The 16114-nt window shown below is 43.2% G+C and overlaps 1 pseudogene; it reads left to right on the top strand.

Moving 5' to 3' along the window:
• Positions 1-10448: 10448 nt before the first annotated feature.
• On the top strand, positions 10449-10566 carry LOC124557230 (annotated as a pseudogene).
• Positions 10567-16114: the final 5548 nt, after the last annotated feature.

The following is a 16114-nucleotide window of genomic DNA, read 5'->3' on the forward strand; positions in this document are numbered from 1 at the left end:
AGCGGCATATAGTTAAGTTGGGATGTTTTAACTGAATATTACTATTAATTTAGCTCAAAATATCGAAATATACTTCACATATTTTGAAGATGAAGGATATGAACGGAAAGGTAGCACATAACAATTACGACAATTCAGTGGTTTTGGCTGAATACTTCAAACAATTATTAAATAGTGCGGAACCTGAATATTATATGGAATTTGGCCCTTACCTGAGAAATAAAATGCATCTGGAAAAGTTATACTCCTTGTCCAGACAAAGCATGAGCAGAAGCATCTTATTCACTTTTGGAATACTGTGGAATTGCCAGAGGAATAGAGTGTTTCAATAAGCCTTTCACTACACAAGAAAGGACATGGATCGGATCCTAATAATTATAGAGGTTTATCCTTGCTGGATACTGCATACAAAATTTTCTCTAAGGTTCTGCATTTCAGAATTTATGAAGAGCTTGACGGAGAATTTTATGAATATGAAGAATGTTTTCATCAGGGACGAAGCTCGCCTGATCAAATTATTAGTCTTAAATTGATGATGAAACATCATTGAGTCAGAAACAAGAATCTAGTGGGCACCGTTGTCGATTTTAAAAAAGCTTTATCGTATCCATTGTGAATCTCTACTGTCTATCCTTACAGAATTTGGTTTATATGAAAAACTTCTCAGCCTCATTTCAGTCATCTTTCGAAGTACTAAACCTAGAGTAAGGTTCAGAAACGAATTCCCTGAATCTTTTCAGATTCGAACTGGGCTTCAAAAAGGTGATGGACTATCTTCATTACTGTTTAATTATGTGCTGGAGAAAATCATATGGCAATCGGAGAAGATATGTCGTAGTATTGGGACAAAGCCATTCTACCCCGCTATCCATTGTTGCCAGATCCATTGTTGCAGTTTGGAAACACTCCATAACACTGCCAAACTCTTCTAGTTTCCTTATGTTGTAAGTGTGTTTTATTTAAAAATAATTCAGTGTTATGCTATCTGCAGTAAGAATATGATTTACATAGTGTGATGTCTGGTTTCTGTGAGAGGTTGTGGATCAGAGCGTCTTAATGCCAGTTCAGAATCTGACATAGAGGTCGAAGTCGTGGCAGAAAACAGAAACGTTTGGCAGTGTACAAAGCGCATTAGAAAACAGTGTTTCAAACAACCAAACAGGGCCGCAGTGGGCGTTTCTCGCGATTTACAGTATAGTACGTGAGGCACGATCATTCTCCTAGAGTAGAGGTAATGAAACTTTAAACTACCCTCTGTAGTGTAACAATAAGTGTGTATTTAATAGGTTTGTTGGACACAGGGACCAGTAGCAGCAGCAGTTTGAGGGGTAAATTCAGTGAGGGGCGAAGTATGCTGTTAGGAATGCCTGGAGGGCTGCACGCTGTGCTATTCTGGGAAGCATTGCGAAATCTCTCTCTCTCTCTCTCTCTGTCTCTCTCTTACCGCACTGGACCCCCAACGCAGCTTTGCGTCATCGCGCGAGTAATGGCGTCTATGTGAGTTCTATATCGGATGAAGTTATTTGAGCTTCTATAGTTGTTAATTTTTGTCTGCTGTGGGGTAGAGAATAAGGACGATAGCATCTTGGGCTTATAGATTTAAATGGATGTGGATCTGTAGTACCTGTATGTAGTTTGGGAACGCTTCACAATGCGCACATTTCCGCCGAATGGTCAAAACACTGTCCTGTCGCAGTAACTCAGTTCGCTCTGTTTCTAGACGGGTTGCAGAAGCCGGTGGATTTGGCTTTGTCCGACTTCTGCCCAGTTCCGACTTAAAATGGAATGATCACAAGCGCAAAGCTGTAGAAATGGAAGCAGTTACAAGATGTGTAGGGACTAACAAAGACTATGTTGGATTTTGCACTGTAGCAAATAGGTTCGAGAAAGTTGGCTCGTATCGAGATATGATTCACTTGTCGTTCTGATCCTTCACAATCAGTCATCGCCTTTAACTCAATGGCTATATAACGGAACCTCTGACATGGTATCGAGACAGAATACGTTACACATACTGAATAAATATCTAGCGGCTTGAGGGAGTTGCAAATACCGGTCACATACCGCGTTCCTTAGCCAAATGACTTTCAAAATTCACCGATTTTATCACGAGGTTGCATAGTGGGCTACGTGTTGGTCTGATAATACACATTTCTACGATTACTGGCTCGGTCTTTGTCTCAACAAAAAACGACCTCATTCAGAGGTAATGTCGTACGTAGATTTATAAAGCAAGTATATAACTTTTAACATGAATACTAGTGCACACCTGTAGAACGAGGAGCGCTTGTGAGAGTAACATGCCGTAGTTGCTGGGATCGAGATTTTTTTGTTTAACATATGCTCGATTACGTCTATGACACGGTGGTATGACTCGCAGGATGAATGTAAGAGACATGCACACGCATCGTTGATTTTTGGTCAGTATTATTTGGTGTCATATGCATCCAGTTATTGAGGATGTAATACTATATTTACTATTAGTTCCGGGTGTGTGATATGTTTGCATTTGAGCATCAGGTTTATTAAGTATATCTGTTTGTGTAAAGGAAATGTCTATGTGCTGTTGTAGGGAGGGTGTGGATTTGACTTGGGGTACCGGGATAGCGAAGGGAAGAGTATGGTTCAAATGGCTCTGAGCACTATGGGACTTAACATCTATGGTCATCAGTCCCCTAGAACTTAGAACTACTTAAACCTAACTAACCTAAGGACATCACACAACACCCAGTCATCACGAGGCAGAGAAAATCCCTGACCCCGCCGGGAATCGAACCCGGGCGCGGGAAGCGAGAACGCTACCGCACGACCACGAGTTGCGGACGGGAAGAGTATGTCAAGTCATAAGAATGGTAGTGATATTTCTATTTCCAGAGCCACTGCCGACAGCAGGGTGTATTTCCAATACACTTCAATTGAGACTGCGATCGTAAGATTTAATTCTAAATATAATGATAGAAGATATATGTGAAGGGTTTTCTGGAATGCAGTGTCTGTGGTGGCATTGATTCGGGTTCATCTGTTAATGGTAGTGGTCTGCCGAATGGAGAGACCTGTTGGAGTGTAGGAATGTATTAGAATTAACTTTGCCATCTTCTAGACGAATAAATAGCGAACTAATACTTAGTATGTGCTGGGCGGCTTTCGTGGTCAAGTGTAACATTGAGAAGATGGTGCGTTTGCGGTGGAGCGTTATTCCCTACCATGTAAATTGTTCGGTCGACTGCTTCTGGACATTTGGTGTCTTTATTTAGTTGAGGGAAGATCGTTTGTGGTGTGTTTGACACACGTTTGCCTGTTCTCTGGACGTGGGAAAGACCATTGTTAGTTTGTAGAGAATATTGATCATCTCGAATATGTTAGATGACCGACTTCGGTATTCAGGAGTGCGAATATCAGTTTACTCCACTTGTTTCTAGTTAGTCAATGGTTTATAGCACGCTGCACATCGCTAAAGTTTGGTTTGTGGAGAAATAATTTACAGTGTATATGTTGGGCATTATGATGCGTTAGCGATCGGGAGGCCAGTGCGGTGTTCTTGATATCGAGAAGTACAGCGAAAATTGACGTTACTCGGTGATATATTCCCTGGTTGGAGACCGGTTTTACGGTCCAATATTCTTGCGAGTATCGTTTGTATTCGATGACCTATACACAACTTTGCGATGTTTAGTTGTCTGTGAAAAATGGTGATCAGTATAAAATAGTTTATTACCACTGAGTGTAGCGTCTGTAGAAAGAAAGAACAGGTTGGCGGCGTATAGATTGAGGGAACTGTCCGTGCTATTTAGCAATCTTTGTAAAATAACAAGAGAGAGCTGCAGAGAGAAAAGTTGGATGGTGCTTCGATAGCGACGGCGTTAGTAATTAGACTGGTAAATTCGATAAGAGCTAATGAGAATGCTCGACTGATTGTGGTGGGATATAGGAGTGGTGAGAACATTTGCGTATGTTGCGAGCAGGAAGGCTATCACGTTATGTCCAGGAGGAAGACTGGATTAGGCGATATTTTGGTAAAAAGGTTCTGTTATGGGAAGAATTTCCGTGCACACAACCTGAGACATCTAGAAAGCGAGCGTTTACTATTTATGGGGCATTATACAATTTCCGAGGGGTTGACCTGGGTGTTATTTTTTTAAAGAGCGATGTGAGGTAAGACTAATGTTGAGAATGTTTTAGATGGCGAGTCGTCACGCAGACGTTTCGCAGCGAGGCGACAGCCATGCTGGGCAGTTAGGTATGGTTAAACGTGTGGTTATGTCAACATTCCCTGCCTTCAATGGTAAACACAAGTGGCACCTGGAGATGCCTGACATATGAGACTGGCGTGAGCAATGCTTGGAATGCAATCTTCACTGGTGTTCGACGACTTGCGCAGGACCTGAGATGCGGCTGCCTCACTTTGCGTTAGTATGCAGCTAAGCGCGGTGAAGCGTGAGTCAAACGTGACGCAGGGTCCTTTAGAGTTGCTAAGGAGAGAGCAGGTTCTGCTATTGTGGAACAGAATTCTGCAGCACCTTCGCCGGACCGCAGTTAGAGTGAGGGTTTCGAGGAACGCCGAATGCGGGTGGCTCTGCTTGGAGTGCGCACTGTGTAAATAAACGCCCGGTCATTAACGGCGTCTACATACAACTTTGGCCTGCGTTCGGCTGCAGCCACGGTTGCGCTCCCGCCCGATCACATCAGCAAGTGTGTGCAGGTGAACATGTATATGGATAGCAATTAGCAATTTCTCAGGTGTTACGTATGAATGGGAGGTGTCGCCACCTCATGCTTGCGGAAGCCGAGCAGGGGCTATGCACGGTTTGACATCGGAGGTATATGTCACTTATCGCTACCTGCTGTGTACTCAATGGACAAGGGGGGGGGGGGGGGCTGTGGACTGTGCTTGCGCACGTTGATTGCATTATTTCGGGCGCGGGTCTGTAGGCAATCATATACACTATTTGAATAGTTTACGAGTGCTTAGCGTGTCTACTCATCATTGTGCTGTATTATTTAGGAGCAGTTTGCAGATCTGCGCTGAAATTATTTCGGAAAATTGGGAGTTGTTTGGCTCTTTGGACGTAAATGTTTCGCATTATTTACGAGCGGTTTGCATGTCTGTAGGCTGTGCAATGTGTTATTTTTGATGGTTTTCAATTAGGAAGCGAGTGTTGTAGATGATTATAAATGAGTTGTGTAGGAGTGGTTTGCAGGTCTGTATGCTGTGGGACATGTTAGTGTGTGTGTTCTGTGATACATATACTCCATCCCTAAATAAAGTACATTCGTTCCTCCATCCATGGCCCTAGTGCAGGCTGAGTCCTTTTACCAGAAACCCCTAGGAATAAGTTGTGTCCTGGAGGCTTACGTTGGTGATGGTGAGATTCGTTTGCATCAATTTTTTTAGGTTGGTGGCAGAAGTGCAAGTGACCTTTCTTTACTGGCAGAATTCAAACTCAGCGCCGATTCCTGGGAAGAGGTGGAGCTCTGGACATTGAAAAGTAGTTGAAACTAGATAGTTGAAAGTATAGTGAACACGTTTTCTTACCTACATAAGTTGTTATTTTTTTTCTAGGTAGGGATTTGAGTTGGGAACTTTGTGTTAGATTGACTTGCAGAGGTAGGTAGCTTGGCGCTAGCGATGGCTCAGGCATACGTCCGTGTGTTTTCGCGACGATCTTGGATTAGGTAATCGGATCATGTGGGTTGAATAATGAGATGTGCGTGATCAGTTAACTTAGCGAGAGCGTTCTTTCTCGAGCAAGCCACGTGGTGGACCGGCAGTTGTGTGACGTCAGGGCAGATTCCACTGTCCAGCAAAACAACTTTGGCGCTGTCCGAACAAGGGCTGTCTCATGAGCGGTCGCTGGACCAGTTGCGCGCGTGCGGGCTACTACTGACCGGTGGCGCCAGGGGGTAGCTTCCTCTGTTGGCGACGAATTGAACTAAGTCAGTTGGAGTCTGGACCTAGTGGCGAGAGTACTGGGTGTTGTCATCTCGATATCTCGATGATGTGTACTAAGTCTGTTGCAGTATAAGTGATGACCGTACTGCTTGAAATAAAGAGTTCAGTCCCTTTCCCGCCCAATCGACAGGAGGTGACTTAGGTTAGTACAAGTGTACTATGTTTGACACGATTTTCATAGCCTAGCAGCGAAAACATAACTGACCACCAAAATTCAAACTTGGCGAGAATTCGTAGGATGAAGTGGACTTAGGTTAGTGGACGTGAGCCAACTGGTCTATATCAGACCATATTTTCGTCGGTGTGACCGATTATTGTGTTGGAATTCGAACTTTTGACCAATTTGTTTATGGAAGGTTAGGTTAGTCGTTGTTGTTGTGGTCTTCAGTCCTGAGACTGGTTTGATGCAGCTCTCCATGCTGCTCTATCCTGTGCAAGCTTTTTCATCTCCCAGTACCTACTGCAACCTACATCCTTCTGAATCTGCTTAGTGTATTCATCTCTTGGTCTCCCTCTACGATTTTTACCCTCCACGCTGCCCTCCAATACTAAATTGGTGATCCCTTGATGCCTCAGAACATGTCCTACCAACCGATCCCTTCTTCTGGCCAAGTTGTGCCATAAACTTCTCTTCTCCCCAATCCTATTCAATACTTCCTCATTAGTTATGTGATCTACCCATCTAATCTTCAGCATTCTTCTGTAGCACCACATTTCGAAAGCTTCTATTCTCTTCTTGTCCAAACTATTTATCGTCCATGTTTCACTTCCATACATGGCTACACTCCATACGAATACTTTCAGAAATGACTTCCTGACACTTAAATCTATACTCGATGTTAACAAATTTCTCTTCTTCAGAAACGCTTTCGTTGCCATTGCCAGCCTACATTTTATATCCTCTCTACTTCGACCATCATCAGTTATTTTGCTCCCCAAATAGCAAAACTCCTTTACTACTTTAAGTGCCTCATTTCCTAATCTAATTCCCTCAGCATCACCCGACTTAATTAGACTACATTCCATTATCCTTGTTTTGCTTTTGTTGATGTTCATCTTATATCCTCCTTTCAAGACACTGTCCATTCCATTCAACTGCTCTTCCAAGTCATTTGCTGTCTCTGACAGAATTACAATGTCATCGGCGAACCTCAAAGTTTTTATTTCTTCTCCATGAATTTTAATACCTACTCCGAATTTTTCTTTTGTTTCCTTTACTGCTTGCTCAATATACAGATTGAACAACATCGGGGAGAGGCTACAACCCTGTCTTACTCCCTTCCCAACCACTGCTTCCCTTTCATGTCCCTCGACTCTTATAACTGCCATCTGGTTTCTGTAAAAATTGTAAATAGCCTTTCGCTCCCTGTATTTTACCCCTGCCACCTTTAGAATTTGAAAGAGAGTATTCCAGTCAACATTGTCAAAAGCTTTCTCTAAGTCTACAAATGCTAGAAACGTAGGTTTGCCTTTCCTTAATCTTTCTTCTAAGATAAGTCGTAAGGTCAGTATTGCCTCACGTGTTCCAGTGTTTCTACGGAATCCAAACTGATCTTCCCCGAGGTTGGCTTCTACTAGTTTTTCCATTCGTCTGTAAAGAATTCGTGTTAGTATTTTGCAGCTGTGACTTATTAAGCTGATAGTTCGGTAATTTTCACATCTGTCAACACCTGCTTTCTTTGGGATTGGAATTATTATATTCTTCTTGAAGTCTGAGGGTATTTCGCCTGTTTCATACATCTTGCTCACCAGATGGTAGAGTTTTGTCAGGACTGGCTCTCCCACGGCCGTCAGTAGTTCCAATGGAATATTGTCTACACCGGGGGCCTTGTTTCGACTCAGGTCTTTCAGTGATCTGTCAAACTCTTCACGCAGTATCATATCTCCCATTTCATCTTCATCTACATCCTCTCCCATTTCTATAATATTGTCGACATAGCCAAATTGGTCTACCTTCCCGCCAAAATTCAAACTTTCCGCCAAAGTCCGCCATCTTGGATGACGTAATGTGCTGTTGCCAAGTCCACATACTGCCATCCTGGATGACGTCATCGCCACCATCTTGAATAAATTTGGCAACAATAGAATGTGGGGCCGCACACGCCTTGTCCCACTACTGATGTTGGTTTTTTGTTGCTAGGTGGTGTTGATTCAGAGATATGAAGGTCAACTTTTTTTTTTTTAAGTGGGATGCTATAGTTTCGTACTTATTTCCTGATAGCGGCTATCGAGACGAATCCAATGTTGTGTAACAGTAAGGTCTTTGGAGGTCAACGAAGTTCACAAAGGTGGCATGAACGTCCATTTACAGAAGGTGTTCGAAGTGATGACCATTGGTAACAATGCAGTGCTGCTTGTCATGGACTGAGTGGTATTCCTTATCACATAGGCATTTATCGAAGCACATGCTCTGACAATTCTCTCTCGCATATCTTCAGGTGCAGTTGGAACGTCTATAAACAATGTCGTTTACGAATCCCCACAAGAAAAAATCCAGAGGCGTCAAGTGTGGCGAACGAGCCGGCCACGACACATCTCCTCCGAGTCCAATCCAACGATTTGGGAATTGGCTTGGTGCAAATGGCTCTGAGCACTATGCGACTTAACTTCTGAGGTCATCAGTCGCCTAGAACTTAGAACTAATTAAACCTAACTAACGTAAGGACATCACACACATCCATGCCCGAGGCAGGATTCCAACCTGCGACCGTAACGGTCGCTCAGCTCCAGACTGTAGCGCCTAGAACTGCACGGCCACTCCGGCCGGCATTTGGGAATTGTCTTTGTAGCTCATTTCCAGCCATCGGCGAAAATATGTGCCGGACACCCATCATGTTGATACCACATTCTGTTCCTTGTTCCTAAAGGTATTTCTTCCAATAACAGACCTAATGTTTCTTGCAGCAGGGTGGTGTACTTCCTACCATTAAGATTTCCTTCGATGAAATAGGGCCCTATAATTCTGTCCTCGAGAATTCTACACCATACATTCACCGATCACGTATGCAGAGACGGATTGCTGCTCTATGGGCTTATTACAAATCAGGTAACAAATTTCTGGCAGATACTGGCGCACATGTGTTGGTCATTATTCTGGTGGGCAGCAGGAGGCTAAACACTGCAAGATATAGGCTACGTCGAATAGGAAATGATGACGTGGAATCATTAGGGACAACACAGCTCAGCTTTAATATAATAACTAAAGGATTTTGTGAGCAAACTGAAGCGTTGCCAACTATGGAACAGGGATATTCCGCGATTCTTGGACTTGACTTCCCGAATAGGTATCATGCCGGAAGTGATCTTTGGTAGCGTACATCTGAACTTAGCGGAAATTTATTACCAATGGGCACAACACCTGCAAATGTTTCTATGTCCCAAGTTACACCGAATGCTAAGGTGTTACTAACTGAAGAGCGACCATGTGCATGAGAAAGTACCGGGAGATACAGGGGAGTTGATGGTGATACACCACAACGAGTATTATGTATGGTTGAGACACTGCAGAACGATGAAGCATTAGATGACAGGCATTGTTTTATACGCTGAAGCATAGTTCGTGTTAAGCAACGTCAAAGACGAATTTATGGTTCCTGTAATTCTGGAAAATTCTGGGATGGGCGGAGTGTGTCTCCCGAAGAAATTTAAAAATTAAACTAGTAACCACGCAGGCAACTGAAGATAAGTCGCTCCTGTTCGGAACTCGTAAAAATTATTCTCAAACGAACGCTGTACTCGCCTGTTCTGCTGCAGGAGCAGATGGAGTTGGGTCACTGACGGTCTAACTGACACTTGTAAACCTAAGGTGTGGCAGAGCTCTAGCCAATACACGCCATGGTGAGGAATAGTTCGGTGATTTCCTAAGCCATCCGAATAGTCTCCACGCCAACATAATATCTAGTATGGACGCAGAGAAGAACCAACAGCTACCCTTTGTAGACGTGCTTGTTACAAGGAATAGTGAGAACCGGAAACACGGACTAGTACATGCAAAAACTGTCAAATCAATTCCCAAGCCAGAGAAGAGAAATGATTAATGCGCTCGTAAAGCGCGCAGGAGTAATATTTGAGCCGCAGCATCTTGGACGCGTTCCACTCCACCATTTGCATAAGAAGTATTACGAAACATAGCACTCAGAGAAGTGACACGTCGGAAGGAGAATTGTCGTGTACGGCCTCGTCCCCAGGGCGAGGGCCAGAGTCGGTTACATTTTGCGCAAACACGTTGTAAAGACTATTTACAAACGAAGCAAGAAGATAGAAGAGGACAAAAAGGAATCACTGGCAATGTCGGGAAGATATCCCATACCGTGTACATATGGAAAAGTCTGTTGAAACGACTGAATGATCTATCAGTACTAGTATAGCAGAATATAAACTCAGCAAGTCGGAGCCTGCGGTGTGTCAGACCACATAAAGTTCGCCGATCCGCAGGGTCCCGCTGTGGAGAACTACCAAGCCCGCTTATTCAGAAAAACTTAGTGTTATATAGTCTTCCTCTAACGGCTTTGCCGCAGTGGTAACACCGGTTCCCGACAGATCACCGAAGTTAAGCGCTGTCGGACTGGGCTAGCACTTGGATGGGTGACCATCCGGTCTGCCTAGCGCTGTTGGCAAGCGGGGTGCACTCAGCCCTTGTGAGGCAAACTGAGGAGCTCCTCGATTGAGAAGTAGCGGCCCGGTCTCGGAAACTGACTTACGGCCGGGAGAGCCGTGTGCTGACCGCATCCAGTGACGCCTGTGGGCTGAAGATGGCACGGCGGCTGGTCAGTACCGTTGGGCCTTCATGGCCTGTTCGGATGGAGTTTAGTTCTAACCTTCCGGTGTCTCCATGTCGCTTCCATGCATGCAGTTCTCCTTCATGGTTCTCAAACCAAGGGATAGCATGTGCAAAGTCATACCTTCGTTCCTTTGCCCCAGACCGAGTTCTCCTCCTATTTTCCCTTCTCTTCCTACCATCGAATTCCATTCTTCCATCACAATTAAATTTTTTCTCCTTTAACTATTTGGATAATTTCATTAACCTAATCGATCTCTTCATTTACGAAGCTAATAGGCATATAAACTTAAATTGCTATGGTGGGCTTTGAATTTGTGCCTGTCTTGACAACAATAACGGATTAACTACGCTGTTCATAGTAGTTTACCCGTCCGCAGCTCGTGGTCTAGTGGCTAGCGTTGCTGCCCGTGGCTCACGGGGTCCCGGGTTCGATTCCTGGCCGGGTTGGGGATTTTCTCTGCTCCTGGGACTGGGTGTTTGTGTTGTCCTCATCATTTCATCATCATCGTCATTCGTGACTGTGGCTAGATTGGACTGTGTAACAAATCGTGCTGAGTAAAAATTGGGACTTGGTACGGGCACTGATGACAGTGCAGTTGAGCGCCCCACAAGCCAGACATCCTAGTAGATTACCCACATTCCTATATTCTTATTTATTATTAGACCTACTCCTGCATTGTCCCTCTGTTAATTTGTATTTAAAACCCTGCACTCACCTGACCACAAGTCCTGTTCGTCCTGTCTCTGAAATTCACTTATTTCCACTAACCTAAGTTCAACCTATCAATTTTCGTTTATAAATAATTTAACCTACCAACGTGATTAAAGTACAGTATATAACATTCCACGCACCTACACCAAAACTATCTAACACAGCTCTCTCTGTGGTACAGTAAGGACAACGAAGAAGTATGTACCTGGTCAACTACAACATGAAATACGTCCACACATAGTGACATGTAGAATCCACACAAGTCTACGAATTATTAGTGTCATGTTTTCATTGAAAGCTGTTCCTCAGCTAAGTAACGTAGCTTGACATGGTACCACGGTACTTTAACTTTTTATGTTTGACCGTGCCTTATGCTGACATGTGTTAGTTTATTTTATGCTTCTGAAGAAGGCCAGATTACTCTAGCTGAAACCTGGGTAAAGACCAGTAACATTTCGCAACTGAGGCGGATTTTCGACATATTAATTTGTCACAGTTGCTGACAGGGCTGCAACATGTTAAAAATTCTCATCTTTAATATGTTTACATTACTCCTTTTCTAACCTCCGTTCAGTACATTGCTGAGGGTACTTCGCATTCTAACGCGTATTAGGCTGCCCTCTCACACGGAGAGGGAGGAAAATGATTGTCTAGGCGCCTCTGTGTACGCGATTTAATTAGTCTAATCTTTTCTTCGAGGTCGTTGCTAGCCAAACATAGCGGGTTGTAGTACGTTCCTAGATCCCTCACTTAATACTTGAAACTTTAGTAGGATAGTTTGCGTCTAACTTATAGTGACCGCCAGTTCACATTTTTTGTTGTTCTCTCGTTGGTCAAACACACCTGTGAGTGTTCGTGCTGCACTTTTTTTAAATTTTTAGTATCCCCTGCTAGTCCTATGGGCCCCACATACTTGAACAATATTTTGGTTCAAAATGGTTCAAATGCCTCTGAGCACTATGGGACTTAACTTCTGAGGTCATCAGTCCCCTGGAACTTAGAACTACTTAAACCTAACTAACCTAAGGACATCACACACATCCATGACCGAGGCAGGATTCGAACCTGCGACCGTAGCGGTCGCGCGGTTCCAGCTGTAGCGCCTAGAACCGCTCGGCCATTCCGGCCGGCACATTATTTTGGGATGGGTTGCAAGAGTATAAGGTAAGCAATCTACTTCGTAGATTGCGTACATTTTACGGTCTCATACCAAGGAACTCACTTTAGAAACCGCCGAAACTGTGCGGTCATTCCACTTCATATACCTACATATTGTTAAAAACAAGTATTTGTATATGAGCGTATTTATTCTAATTGTTACGCACTGATGCAGTAGTCACAGGATACTACTATATTTGTTTTCGTTTTTACATTTCAAAAATTGTGGAGGAAGTTGCCGATCTTTGTAATAGTGGGAAATATTATCGAAGTCTGAATGAATATTCGTGCAGCTTCTATCGGACAGCACTTCACTATAAATAATCTCCTCTGTAATAAGCCTAAGTTTATTAGTTACATTGTTTATCAGGTTATTAATATACATCATGAAGAGCAAGCGTTCCAACACCTTACCCTTGGACACGCTTGAAGCTGTTACTTCTGCTTCTTACCTATCAACAGATCCTCAGTTCAGTCACAAATTTCGTTTCTTACAGCATACGATCGTACTTGCAATGATAAGTCTTAGTGCGGCACTCAGTCAAATGCTTTTCGGGAGTCAATAAATGCTGCATGTACCTGATTGCTGTGATCCATGGCCTTTTGGGCAGATTTCACATGCCGATATTTGTGGAATTTCATGCTGATTGGCACGAAGGTCATTCCGTGTGAGACATCTCGTTAAATTCGAGGTCAGAATATGTTCTAAGATGCTACTATGGATGGGTGTCAATCATATTAGACGGTGGATTACTTCTGCTACCCCAGCTGCAGACAGGTGTGACCTGTGTTTTCTTCTAATTCCTGGACACACACAGAGCTTGTGTCCAATGAACTTCTTGCAAACTAACCTAATTTTCTCCAACTAAGTTTTAAATATTCCGAAATTAACTACTGCAATGTGATAAACAGGCACAATAATAAAATTTGATACTTTTGTGTACTCTTCTAAGAGGTTGGGTGGAGTCTACTTTTGCGGTAACGGCTGTTTATCAAGGGGAAAATGCTTGAATGTAAGTTATCAGTGGGAGTTTGGGACAAGATATCGCTCATATCACATCTGGTGTCAGAGCGCACATCGGGTGTCATGTTACACATTTGGGCTTCTTATATTCAAGGCCACTCCCCAATCTCCCACCCCTCTCCCCTCCCAGGGAATTGACCAACATCACCCAGGGGCCCTACCCACTCCTCACAAGCTTTAGGCAACTGTGTGAGTTATCGATACTGGTCGCGTGATATAACTGTGGTGGGAAGACATACCGATCTCTGTCAGCCAATATAAACACAATGAAATGACGTGGGACCCAATAACATTTGAGCTCCCACTCCTCCTCCCCCTTACCACCTTTTATATCTAGCTCAACCATGTGTGGGCCTCTTCATTTGAGGTCTGAGCATTAATTGGGGAGAGGTTCAGGTTTGTTACAAACAACTGCAAATTTATTTATCAACAATAATTTTGTCTCTCCATGCATACAGGGTGAACCACCTAAAACTAGCACCGCAAATATTCCAAAAGCGGTTTCCACAGAATTGATTGGTAGTCAGAGGCTCATATTGTTAGCTTAGAAAGTGTGTTATTTGTGCAAACATACACATTTCAAACGGAAAAATGCCTGTTTGACATTAGCAACCTAAAATTAGGGTCAATTACAATTTCAATGGTGTTTGTTGTAGAATTCTAGTTCGTGTCATTTATGAGATATCGTATTTTGAAAAGTTCTCACAACGACACTTGCACTATACCTGTGGTAGGGTGCAATAAATAACAATGCAAGTGTATACACTAGATATAGATTCTGACCAGTAATGAGAAAACAGACCATCACAGGTTGTGTTCAAAATGACCACAGGCAGCAGTAATACATGCTTCCAGTCTGGTGTGGAATGCCTGGTGCACACATACTAGCATTTCAGAGGAGATGTCCGAGCAGTGTGTAGAAATACGTCGTTACATATCATTGGTTGTAGTTGGTATCTCCTCACAGACAGCGTCTTTCAGCCTTCCCCACAGAAAAATGTCCACAGGCATCAAATATGACAAACAAGCCGGCTAAGGTACATGTCCTCTGCATCAAATCCAATGATTAGGAAACAGTTCATGAAAACATGTTGTAGTACTTCGTGCAGTATGGGCTGGACAGGTATAATGTTCGTACCACATGTTCCTCCTAGTCTGCAGAGGAACATCTTCTAGCATCTGTACAAGATGGTCTATTAGGTGGCTGCTATACTTGTGTGCATTCTGTGTGCCACCTACGAAAAATAGGCCCATGAACTGATGGTTCACTATCCCACACCACACATTTACACTCCATGGACACTAACGTTCCACCTGACGAAGGCAACAGAGATTGTCAGCAGACCAATAGTGCATTTTTCGGCGATTTACCTGGCCATGATTGGTAAATGTGGTTTCATCACTAAACAGGATACACAATACATCTAGAGTAACATCTATTAATACATATGTATGGAAGTTAACACGATTCTGATAATCGTTCCCATGCAGCTCTTGACGGAGAGACATGTGAAAGGGATGTAGCATATGTCGATGGAGAATGCATAGGACACTTTTCTGACTCATGCCACTTCCTTGTGCGATTGGTCGAGAGCTAACATGCGGATCAACTGCAACAGGAGCATGAACATCAATTCCCCCCTCGTCACTGTGGTCACTTGTTTCCTTCTGTTACATTGTCAAGGTGCTACAGGACCACTTTCACGTATCTGGTTGAAAAGGTTGGCAAATAACTGCCGAGATGGCCGACAACTACTGGGATATCTCGCCACATACACCATACAAGAACAAACTGCATTCTTCTGACACTCTCCATACACGATCAGCATGATGGCTTTTTCTCCATTGGTAAATCCCATCGTCTGCTCACGACCTACTACTTAGGCTGTCACGCACTAACTGGCTAGCAAGTCGCAGTGCACTCAAGGAACACACAAGCACTCTCTAAGTAAACATAACATCGCACCTGCCAACTGTACAGGTTGAACGGCACAAACAAGCGTCAGTGTGCCAACTTTTCAAAATATGATAACTCGTAAATGACACGCTAGAATCCTGTAACAAACACCACTGACATACTAATTCACCCTACTTTCAATTTGTTAGTTTCAATAGGCATTGCTCCATTTAAAAGGTGTATGTTTGCACAAAAATACACTTTCTAAGTATTACTACAATCTATTTATCGGCTAACAATACGAACCCCTGACAACCAGCCCATTCTGTGAAAACTGTACATCAATAGCATTTTACATTTCCACAGTATCTGTAGAGCAAGTTTTAGGTGATTCGCCCTGCGTAGTCCAGTTATTGCATGAGCCTAGTCAGTTGAACTCTGTAATGATTGGGTTTATAAATAATAACACTGATGTAAAAATAACTTATAATTTACTGCCAATACTTTTTTCCTTTTTTGTTAACAGTTTCTTTGTACATTTATTAACAGTAACATTTTCTGGTTTATTTACAAGGTTATTTTACAATAAATTT

The sequence above is a fragment of the Schistocerca americana genome, chromosome X (assembly GCF_021461395.2).
Source record: "Schistocerca americana isolate TAMUIC-IGC-003095 chromosome X, iqSchAmer2.1, whole genome shotgun sequence".
Taxonomy (NCBI): Eukaryota; Metazoa; Arthropoda; class Insecta; order Orthoptera; family Acrididae; genus Schistocerca; species Schistocerca americana.